Genomic DNA, 7399 nt, shown 5'->3' with positions numbered 1-7399 from the left:
TTATTGGTTGCTAAAGAAACTCTGTAGTGCCTTCCAAAGTTCATAGGCTCAAACTGGCTGGAGAAACAGATGGGAATCATTGGCCAGGATACTCCATACCATCTTCTTCATTCTTTCAATGAAGCATTAGTACAAGGGAGATTTAGACAAGCATTAGACAAGGGAGGACATTAGGGATTTGCCAACTATCTGCAATTTAGGTCGTGATTTGTATCATTTTGACTCTGTACACCAGAGAAGAAATGACACAATCAAAATGTGACTGACATGTAGATTGTCAGCTTGAATTTGAGAGGTTTAAGAATATTGTATTAACCATTGAGTAGGGAGAGGTGTTATTTCAAAAAATTTGGAAATCTATAAATGTTTGCATGGAATATGGATATATACAAGGAATAAACCATAGCAGGATAAATTTTGGGTCATTTGGTTCCAAAACCCCATATGGATGGAGCCAGTGAAGATATCGGGTTCAAAAATCGGCAAACATATCGACGAAAAAACTTGAAATTTGGCTCCAAATATTGCTTGACCCCAAGTTTATATTCAATGTCTATAGTAACAATAAGCCGATCTGGTGTTTTTTAAGAGTAATTGACAAAAAAAAACAAACAACGTAATTTCAGTACATATGTTACGATCAATTGTAACAAACATAATCTATGTAGTTTTTATTTCAGGAACATCAGTTGAGTATAATCATCACATGTAAAGAATGACATGGCCACGAGTGGTATTCTACGTCAACAGCATATACGACACATGCGTTACTTGAAATTTTCAAACGCTCATCCATTCCATATTTCCAAATTTTTTGAAATAGCACCCCTCCCTACATTGAGGAATTACTGACATTTTTCTTAAAAAGATGTGAAATTTCCACTATACTGTAAAGAAAAAAGGTCTGTGAAATTAACATTGAAATCCTGTGAAATCACAACATAAAAAAATGTAAAAAGAAAAACAAATAATGTTTAATTTACAGCAATCATGTATAAACTGTTTAACAAAACTTAACTATGAATTTAACAGTGCAAATATGTTAAAATAATAATACACCTTTGTAGAATTTAAAAATGACTAGTTTTAACACAGAAAAAACATAATAACAATTTTACAGATTTTACAGATGAGAATTTTCATAAATACAGTAAAATACTAATAATTAAGGGTTTGAAAAAAGAGGTGATATGTCTATTTAAACTACATTTTGAGGATAATTAAACATAAGGTGACTGTTTTGCAAAGATTTTATCTTCTAAATAGACAATACAATAACAAGTTTACACTGTAAAATGTACATATTTTATGTAAAACCATTTACATATTCACTGTAATTTTTACATAATTCTCCTGGTAACCACAGCCGCCAGAAGTTTCCCGTAAAAGTGTGCATAGGATACTTTGCTACTACTAGGATACGCATTACCTCTTAAATTCTAGATATTATCTGGCAAAGTCCATCCTTTATCTGGTAAACTCAAGATATAATCTAGTTACTGTCAGCTTTCATCAAGCTTACGAGTATATTTATTAAAGTTAGTAAGATTAATTTAAATTATTACATATATATTGTGTGTGTGTGTGAGTGTTTCGACTGATGAGACTTTCTTGTCTTTTTCATTACCTGTAAGAAAACTTTACATCTTGTTGGTCCGGCGTTGTTTTCCTCCCGAAACCTCGTGAGCTCAACTATCGATCGCTGTGCTGGTATCTATCGGGAAAACTTCTGGCTGAAATTAATTCATCTGATTTATATCTCAACCCAACCTCTCAACTCTTTCATTTGGGGACTCGCGGCGCTCATGGTGTCTCCTGCACCAAGGAGCCGCCTCCTCATGGTGCAAGGTGAATAACAGGCAACATGATAACTTGACAGAGTGATAAAGAGGGGGTGGGGATGTGGAGGAGGAGGAGGAGGGAATGCGAAATGCCTGGAGGGTGAAATGTAGGTACATTAAACTCAGAAATTGGTCAATAATGGTTTCCTCTCACTATGGAGAGGCGACTGAGTGAGGGGCTGGTTTGTTATATGGCGAGCGGAGCGGTGGGTTAAACTGCGTGCCCCCGGGGAGCATGTTATTGACTGTTGACCGGCCCAAATTAATTTTCAACAAGCCTCTTCAGAAGGACAGTGGAGACGGATTATTGCTGCAAAGCCGAGCGGCCTCGCATGCTTCACTCCAAGGTCCACTAAGCAGACAAGTGGCGTCCTTACTTGCCGGCGGCTTTTGTTATGTGATGCCGTTTAGGTATTTTGGTTGTGAATATGAGCGCACATCCACTTTAGACTTGAGCTCGGGGGGGGGTATGTTGACAGAAAAAAAAAAGAAGCGTTTATAGCTTCTTTCTACCCAAATTTGTGTTCCTGTGACGCTGAGTGCAGTCATTATTTCCAAAGCCTTCCACTCGCACACATTTAAATGTGTCTGTGTAGTCGACACGCCTCAGCTGAGGAAGTCAAGCTGCCGAGTTAAACAAGAGGCCTCATTGTTAATTTGAGCATCCCGGCTTATTAGTTTGGTTTTGATCTAGCGGAGGCGGCTGGGTGTCATCCCATCACTTGTTTCCCCCTCTCCCACTTTGAATGGTACAAGTGACAAAAGGCCTCCCACACACACGCGGCACATTCGCTGTGCGGCGTGATCGCTGCACGCTGACACGCGAGGAGGTGTCAGCGCTAATCTCCTTTAAAATGGTTCTCTTGTCTTACATCTCACCGCACATCCTCGGCACTGTAATTGTGTCGACTCCGTGAGACTCGCCGTCCCACTTTTACACCACTTTCATTTGGTGCGGTGAGCGCAGGCGCGCCGCTCACGTTCTGATCCGTCGTGCTTGACTTAGGAGATGGGAGGGGGCAAAAAAAACCAAGTGAAAGGTTTTTAATCTACTATTTTCAGCAACATTTCTGCGTCGTGCACTTTCTAATTTCCCATCAATAAAAGAGCCAATAAGAAGTAAGACGCGCCACGAAAACAACCCGCTCCCGTCGTTAGTGCTGGGAAAGCAGCCTCTCAGAGTGATCCAAAGGCTTGATTTTCACAGTGACTGAGGAGGATAATTGACGACTTACTCCTCTAAAACTACAAATCTGAGCGTAAACTCAGATTTTATCTGAGGGAATTTTTACTTGTTAATTGACAGCTGTCACTCTTAAAGCAAAGGGATTCTCATGTTTGACCTTATGACCTTTGTGTAAGAGGTGATGTTTTTGTGGTTTGTATTAACACATAACGGTGTAGATGGGTTTTAATGTTTTTTGCTTTAATGATGTGTAATTTTACTATTATTATTATAATACAAGTATAATCTTTCCATGTTATTTGTAGTTTGGTACAACAGCGCCTCCTGCTTGTTGGTCTTGCCTGCTCTCTAAGTGCTCTTTAAAAAAAAAAACTTTTTGACTTGGGATACGTTTGACAAGTCAAAGAGCAAAAATAAACAAATTTTAAAATTTCTTAAATTTCACATTGTCGAACCTGAAGATTTTCTGTCGGTGCTGGGTTCAGACAGATTGTTCCAGGGTCAGAGAAGAGCTGATTACATTTTTATCTGTGCTCTGCATCTGCTTATAAAATTTTCCTTTGATCTATTCCATTAATACTCTTGCTTTATGACATCATAAAGATTGATTGCTTCCGTCTTGGGTACTACATTTCCTCATCAGATTGTGTATGTTTTAGGTTACACAATTTGTTACAGTCCACATAAACACTTGCCTATAATTTGGAATTTGCAGGATAACGTTTATTTTCATCCATGTGACTTATGTCTTAGAGTTGGTCTCCAACTGCTAAAATTGTTTGCCCATTTTTTCAAAATTTTCATTTAAAATATACACCTCTCTTGCAAATCCACACCAGAATTTCCCAAGATACAAGCATCTCAATGCATCACGCAAGCTATGCTTTTGTTTTGAAATGAAACTCAAACTTAAAGTTTGACAGTTGTTAAACTAAATTTGCACTGGTAACTAAACCCAAAATTAATCTGAGCTAATACTGCAGTATTGTGTGTAACCTCACAGTGGTTTTAATCATATTAGACTGATACCAACTTTCACTGAATGCCTTTGTTATGCAGATGAATAAATTGAACCCCAAAAAGCAAATAAGTGTACACTGTTGAGGATCTGTCCAAACAGTCCAAAGTGTACCACAGGCATTGGCAGAACAGGTGGCGAGGCTGGGCACGGCCGGCACAGGAGGTGCGTAAACAAACAATCAAGGACAGGATGAATGAGCTGGTCTTTTAAACTGCACTGGAGTACATGATTGTTTGCAGGTGAAAAAGAAAAAGGTCAAATCCTCACAACCTTTAGTTAACTGTATTTTTACAAATAAATACATGAACAAATAAACTAAAATTAAAACCAATAATAAGTAAATTCAAGTGATTGTTAATGTAGCTTAATAGTAATCAGATTTGTGGATGCGAAGTGTATTGCTGTGTATATTCCACATTGCTACACTGACACGGTGCATTTGGCTCCTGACAACCCATATTAATGAAAAGATGATCAGCTGTTAGCATTAGGGTATGCAATCATGCTAACTGAACAAATCATTGAGCAATTTCTTACTTTTAAATTCTGAGAAGACCGAAATGATGGTCCTTGATCCAGGAAGTCACAGACACCAGTTTGACCAGCTAACGCTTAACCTGAACCTTTGGGTCATACATCACACTGACAAAGTGAGGAACCATGGGGTAATTTTCAATTCTATGTTGTCCTTTGACCTCCACATTAGAGAAATCACTGAGACTGGGACTTGTCCCATCCTGTCTATGGCTGATGCAGAGACTATGATCCATGCATTTGTCTTTTCTAGACTGGAGTACTACAATTCTCTGGTTTACCACAGTCCAGCATTAGAGGTCTCCATTTGGTTCAAAATGCTGCTGCCAGAATTCTGACAAGAAGCAGAAAGTTGGACCACATTACACTGAATTTGACCTCCCTTCATTGGCTCTGATTTTAAGGATCTGATATTAAAGTATAAAATTATTCATGGATTAGTATCTCCCTACTGACTTAATTACACTCTACATATCGGCCTGTGCTTTGCATTCTCAGGATGCAGAACTGCTATGTGTCCCTAAGGTAAAAAAAAAAAAGTCAGAAGGCCAGAACCTTCTGTTATCATGCCCCTGCCCTGTGGAATGATCTCCCTGCTGAGATAAAACAGTCAGATTCTGCAGAGACATTCAGGTCCAGACTAAAGACGCATCTGTTCTCCCTCTCGTATGGCTAGCATACCAGTATAGTATGGAACTATGCTTCCTCTCCTTTCAATTCATATTGTTAACAATGGAACAGGTCTCAGCCTCACTACATCTAAATTCTGGGTCTGTTAGTGAAGCACAGGGCTAGCTGCCGGCGATCACCTTAGTAATCTCTCTGCTTCTCTGTTGGTGAATTAATCCCTTAGGTGTAGTTACTTCCGGCCGACTGATTCTGTTAATTTCTTCTCTGTCCGAATCACTTATGAGACCTTTCATGGATGCTGGCCATGCACCCCAGGAAGCCCTAACTAGTCAAGACCTATCTGTTCTGGACTTGGAGGCACAGAAATTAAACACCCAAGATAGACTACTTTTTCATTTCAATTAAGCACTCTGTTTTTGTTGCTCTGCTGTTTTTTTTTCTGTTTCCTCTGCTTGTTAAGAAATTATTGTAAAATTTGGGAAAACCTTGTAACTGTTAGAATGGCCTAAGCAGTGGGTCACCCATCTGAGTCTGGTCTGCTTGAGGTTTCTTCCTCATTATCACCAGAGGGAGTTTTTCTTTACCACCGTCGCCTATGTGCTTGCTCTGGGGTGGGGGGATGGGTGGTAAGGTTAAACCTTACTCTGCGAAGCGCCTTGAGGCAGCATTGTTGTGATTTGGTGCTATATAAATAAAAATATATTGAAGTAAATATTGCTATATTAGCAAAAATAATAGTGACTGTTAGCATTAACAAGTTCAGTCATGCTAACTGAATGACTGGATTAATAAATGTGAAGCCGACTGGTTTTTATACCATTTCACTGCTACTTTGAAATGTATTTGACTACTGAGAGCCCATATTAAAACTATAGTGTGTAGGATTTAGTATCATCTAGCGCTGAGGTTGCAGATTGCATCATTCTGAGGCCAGTTACATTTTTGTTCATGTTTTCGCTTCTTTGTCGTTGGGGATTCATGCGTCCTCAATCAAAGCTTCATAGATTCGTTGTTGTAGGTAATTACACAGTTATGAATGCTGTATTCCATTTATGCTAACCTTTAAATCCTACACACTAACTACATTTAATGCAAATTGTTAGCTTTGGCCATTGATAATGCGATGTTGCTTTTTTTGTTGTTTTTTTTAATGCATTCAGTAAAACCTGGATAGCATTAATCTTAATAATAACATTTTTGTAGTTTCTGATGAACCAGGCTTTACTTCTCAAGCCGTTCCTACGCTCGGGTCCCAGACCTTGTGTATTTTTCTTATTTACTACATATTGTTCAATCATTATGCTGCTTTCAAGGCCAGGTCTGTATGCACTAAGAACATGTTTTGTCTCCGTTGGGTTCCACAGTGGAGAGGTGAAATGCATTTTACGTTTTTCATATCTATCTTGCACGTCCCCTGGCTTCTCGCCGTTCACCTTGTATCACTAACACTACATTCTTCATGCAGCAGAGTCGACAATGTGGAACATATCTTCTGTACTGACAGCGCCCTCTGTGTTATTACATAGGAAAGGTCAGGGTCGGCTCTCGGGAAGCAAGAAGACAGTTAAGGAACGGAGTGAAGCATTTCCATTAATTCAGCGTGAACAGCGGGCAGGCATGCAGACTTTAGAAAGACATTTCCTTCTCTGGAATATTTCCCTCGTAATCTGTAAACAGGGAACGTGTTTGCCGAGTTTCTATCCCGTATATGTGAGCGAAGGCCCACAGCTGAGGTAGTTTTCCTGAGGTCACAGCCTGTGATGATGAGGAGCAGAGTCGACTCCACGCATCTGGACTTCATTAGAAGAGCTCCGCTATCGTTCCTCCTATCTGCCGAGGGAGATGGAAGACAGCCGCAAAACCCAACTTAGCAGGGGTTGTCTTCAATCTTTCCTCGTGTTGTTTAGGGGGGGTTTCGCCCGCCTTCCATCTTCCTCTCGTTTTCCCCCCTTTGTTATTTGACTAACTTCAGCTTCATCTCCGTGTCGCGCTCTGAAGTGCGGCGTGTTTATGCTAAACCCGTGTTTGGCTCACTTGTTGAGGCTGACACGAAGATTGAAGTTTTCGATTCTCGCTCTTCACTTCAATCCCGCCTTGCTTGGATGGCACCCCCCACATCGCTCCACTATGCTCAGAAAGTTTCCTCTTCCTCTCCTGTGCCTCGTTCGTGCCCCGGAAAAGTCAGAG

Source organism: Thalassophryne amazonica, chromosome 18, assembly GCF_902500255.1.
Source record: "Thalassophryne amazonica chromosome 18, fThaAma1.1, whole genome shotgun sequence".
NCBI lineage: Eukaryota > Metazoa > Chordata > Actinopteri > Batrachoidiformes > Batrachoididae > Thalassophryne > Thalassophryne amazonica.
This window is presented reverse-complemented; position numbering follows the sequence as displayed.